Raw genomic sequence first — 5,140 nt, forward strand, 5'->3', positions numbered from 1 at the left:
ATCCCAGAACACTTAATTGTACTCATGAGGAACCTGTACATAGACCAGGAGGCTGTCATTCTAACAGAAAAAGGGAACACTATGTGGTTTAAAATCGAGAAGGGAGTGTGTCATTGTTTTATCCTTTCATCATACTTATTCACTCTGTATGCTGAGTAAATAATCTGAGAAGCTGGACTATATTAAGAAGAACATGGCATTAGGATTGGAGGAAGAATCATTTACAACCTGCGATACAGTGATGACACAACTCTGCTTGCTGAAAGTGGGGATGACTTGAAGTACTTACTGATGAAGATTGAAGAATACACTCTGCAGTATGGATTACATCTCAATATAAAGAAAACAAAAGTCCTCACAACTGGTCCTATAAGCAACATTACAATAAATAGAAAAAAGATTGAAATTGTCAAAGACTTCACATTACTTGGTTCTACAATCAACACCAATGAAAGCAGCAGTCAGGACATCAGACAACATATAGCACTGGGCAATCGGCTGCAAAGCACCTTTTTCAAGTGTTGAAGAGAAAAGATGTCTTCTTGAGGATTAAGGCGTGCCTGACACAAGCCATGGTATTTTCAATCATCTCATATGCATGTAAGAGCTGGAAAATGAATAAGGAAGACTGAAGAAGAATTGATGCTTTTGAGCTGTGGTGTTGGCACAGAATCCTGAAAGTACCGTGGACTGCTAAAAGAACTAACAGGTCTGTCCTGCAGGAAACACAGCCAGATTGCTCCTTGGAAGTGAGAATGGCCAAACTTCATCTCACATACTTTGGTCACATTGTCAGAAGGGACCGTTCCCTGGAGAAGTATGTCATGCTTGGTAAGGTGGAGGGTGGACAAAATAGGGGACAGTCCTCAATGAGATGGATTGACACAATGAGATGATTGTAGTATAGCAAGAATCATGGAGCTCTCTCAGGACTGGACAGTGTTTTGTTCTGCTGTGCAAAGGGTTGCTATGAGTTGGAGATGACTCAATGGCACCTAACAACAACTACAACCATAAAGTTGTTATATAGCTTAAACAAATTTATACATACCAAGCACTCAGAACACTGACTGTGACATAGCAGATGTTGGACGAATGCTAGCTAGTATTATTTATGTTATTATTGTCTTTATTTTTCATTCAGTCTGTGGGAGGAGAAAATGAAGGATATTGATTCTTAGGGCCCAATTCAACAATTGAAATGTATCACTTGTAGAAAATCCTTCAAGAACTAGATAGAAATAAAGTATTAATTCAAATTTTATTACTATGACTGAAGCCGGTTTTTAGGAACTATTTTGCAAGGCTCATACATTCCATGTTCCAATTATTAATACTGTTTATAGTTCTTTCTTTCATTTTGAAGTGTGCTACATCAGCAAATGTAGGTTCACAAAGCTTTACTCCATTAATGCCATTAAGAATGACTACTTTGATGAGGCAGCTCTTTCTCAGCTCTATTTTGAGGGAATTATCTTCTGGCACTATGTCAGACAATGTTTTGCTGCTATTCATAAGGTTTTCAGTAGCCATTTTTTTTTTTTTTTTCAGAATTATATTACCACATCCTTCTTCCTAGTCTTTTGTAGTTTGGTAACTCCACTGAAACCAGTCCACCATGAATGACTCTGCTGGTATTTGTAATATCAGTAGCATAGCTTCCAGCATCACAGCAACACCTAAGCCACCATAGTACAGGCAACTGACAGACAGAATGTGAAATGTATGAAATAGGCATCTAGGAAATTTAGAAGTTGTCAATAATGAAATGGAACACATGAAAATCAATATCTTAGGTATTAGTCAGCTGAAATGGACTGGTGTGGACCATTTTGAATCAGACAAATATGGTCTAGTATGTTGACAATGACAAATTGAAGACAAGTGGCATCACATTCATTGTCAGAAAGAACATTTTAAAATTTATCCTGAAGCATAATGCTGTCAGTGATAGAATACTAGCCATATGCATACAAGGAAGATCAGTTAATGTTATTATTATTAAAATTTACGCACCAACCATTAAAGCCAAAGATGAAGAAATTGAAGATTTTTACCAACTTCTACACTCTGAAATTAACCGAACATACAATCAACTAATTTATAATTACTGGTGCTTAGAAAGTGAAAGCTGGAAACAAGGAAAAAACATTGGTAGTTGGAAAACATAGCCTTAGTGATAGAAATAGTGCTGGCATGATATAATTTTTAAAGATTATTAAGATGTTCATTGAAAATACATATTTTAATAACATATATTGTGACTATATCTGGTGGCATGGTGAATGTACATAGTGGTGTAGTGCCTAAGGCATTTGACTGCTAACCAGAAGGCTGGTGGTTCAAACTCACCAACCATTCCTCAGAAGGAAGACCGGGAAATCTATTTCTTTAGAGATACCACCTCAGAAACCCAAGGAGGGGTTTCTATGAGTAGGAACCACATCGATGGCAATGAGTTTTTTGGTTTTTTTTTTTTTTTTTTTAATATATATACATATAGAACTTACTAAATGGAATACACAGGAATCAGATTGAAAACATCTATGGAAAGATATGTTGGAGAAGCTTGATATCATTAGTCAGAACAGAGGCAGGGATGACTGTGGAACAGACCATAAATTGCTTGTATGCAAGTTGAAGTTAATACCGAAGAAAATGATAACAAGGCAATGAAAGTCAAAGTATGACCTTTAGTATATTCCACTCAAATTTAGAGACCATCTCAAGAACAGGCTTGATGCATTGAACACCAATGATCAAAGACCAGATGAGATGTGGAATGACATCAAGAAATCCTCCATGAGAAGGCAAATTGTCATTAAAAAGATAGGAAAGGCAAAAAAGACCAAAATGGATGACAAGAGACTGAAATTTACTCTTGAATGGAGAAAAGCTAAAGCAAATGTAAGAAGTGATGAAATAAAAGACCTGAAGAGATTTGTAAGGGCAGATTGAGAAAAAAGAAAGTATTATACTGAAATGTGCAAAACTTTAACATTAGAAAGTCAAAGGGGGAGGACACACTAGGCATTTCTCAAGCTGAAAGAATTGAAGAAAAATTTCAAACCATGAGTGGCTATATTGGGAGCTCTGGTAGTGTAGTCCCCAAGGCATTTGATTGCTAATAAGAAGCCTAGCAGGTCAAACCTACCAGCCACCCCTTGGAAGGAAAGTTGGTCAATCTACTTCCATAGTGATATCACCTCAGAAACCCAAGGAGGGGTCACTATGAGTCGGATCCTACTCAATGGTAGTGCGTATGGGCAAAATGCCGCTTTGAACATTAAGATGTGCCTAAGCAAAGCCATTGTGTTTTCAATCACCCCATGCATGTGAAAGCTATGCAACGAATAAGGCAGTTTGTAGGAGAATTGAAGCATTTGAATTATAGTGTTGGTGAATAATGCTAAAAATACCATGGACTGCCAGAAGAACTAGCATAGGCCTAAGGCACTTGACTAATAACCAGAAGGCTGGCGGTTCAAACCCACCAGCCACTCCTCGGAAGGAAGGTTGAGCATTTCTACTTCCATAGTGATACTGCCTCGGAAACGCAAGGAAGGGTCGCTATGAGTCGGGGCCGACTCGATGGCAAATAACAACAACAACAACAGCCAGAAGAAAGACCAACTTTCTCCTGGAAGAGGAAGTACAGTCAGAATGATCCTTACAAGCAAGAATGGCAGAATTCATCTTACCTCTTTGGTCATGTGGTCAGAAGGGACCAATTCCTAGGGAAGGAAATCATGATTGGTAAAGTGGAGGGTCAGAGAAAAAAGGAAAGATTTTCAATGAGATGGATTGACACTGTGGTTACAGCAATGAGCTCAAGCATAGCCAGGATTGTGACAATGGCACAGGACAGAGCAGTGTTTCATTCTGTTGTACACAGGGTCACCATGAACCAGAATTGACTCGATGGCACCTAACAACAACAGCAACAACATGGAAAAAATATTGAATGATGTGTTGTTGTTGTTGTTGTTGTTGTTAGTTGCTGCTGAGTTGTCTCCAACTCAGAGCAACCCTATGCACAGCAGAACAAAACACTGCCCAGGCTTGTGCCAGCCTCATGATCTCTGGTATACCAGAGGCCATAGTTGTAGCCACTGTGTCATCCATCTCGTTGAAGGCCTTCCCCTTCTTCATTGGCTCTCCACTTTACCAGGCATGCTATCCTTCTCCAGGGAATGGTTCTTTTTAACAACATGACCAAAGTAGGTCAAATGAAGTCTGACCATTCTGGCTTCCAAAGACCATTCCCACTAAACTTCTTCCAAGACAGATTTTTCAGTCCTTTTAGCAGACCGCGGTACTTCTCCAGCACCACATTTCAAAATCATCAACTTTTCTTTGGTCTTCCTTATTCATTGCCCAGCTCTCACATGCATAAGAGGTGACTGAAAATACTATGGCTTGGGTGAGGCACACTTACTCTTCAAGGAAACATCTTTGCTCTTCAGCACTTGAAAAAGATCATTTGCAGCAGATTTTCCCAAAGCAATATGTCATCTGATGTCTTGACTGCTGCTTCCACTGTTGTTGGTTGTAGAACCAAGTAATATGAAATCCTTAAGAATTTCAATCTTTTCTCCATTTATTGTGATTGATCCAGTTGTGAGGATTTTTGTTTTCTTTATATTGAGCTGTAATCCATACTGCAGACTGTAGTCTGCATGATGTAGAACATATGAAAAGAAGATGGAAGAAATACACAGTTAGTGGACCAAAAATAATTAGTCAACGTTACACGATTTCAGCCACCACTCATCTGTCAGTTTGTCATACTGTGGTGGCCTGCCTGTTGCTATGAGGCTGGAGGCTATACCACTGGTATTTCAAATATTTGCAGGGTCACTCATAATGGACAGGATTTAGCAGAAGATCCAGACTAAGTCACTGGGAAGAAGGATAGGACCATCCTCTTCTGAAAAAAATGAGCAGCAGAAACCTTATGAATTATAGTGAAACATTGCCTGATGTACTACTGGAAAACCTTAAGAATAGCCCTGAAGCCCTAATATATGGTATAAATAGACTATCAAGCATAATTCAAAATGCACCAACAGCAGAAGAGAAGCCAGATGATTGGGACCTTCTAAAAATTAAATTTTTATGTGCTTCCAAAGACTTCTCC

The sequence above is a fragment of the Orycteropus afer genome, unplaced genomic scaffold (assembly GCF_000298275.1).
Source record: "Orycteropus afer afer isolate SDZICR_OR568_19922 unplaced genomic scaffold, OryAfe1.0 scaffold00105, whole genome shotgun sequence".
In the NCBI taxonomy this organism is placed as follows: Eukaryota; Metazoa; Chordata; class Mammalia; order Tubulidentata; family Orycteropodidae; genus Orycteropus; species Orycteropus afer.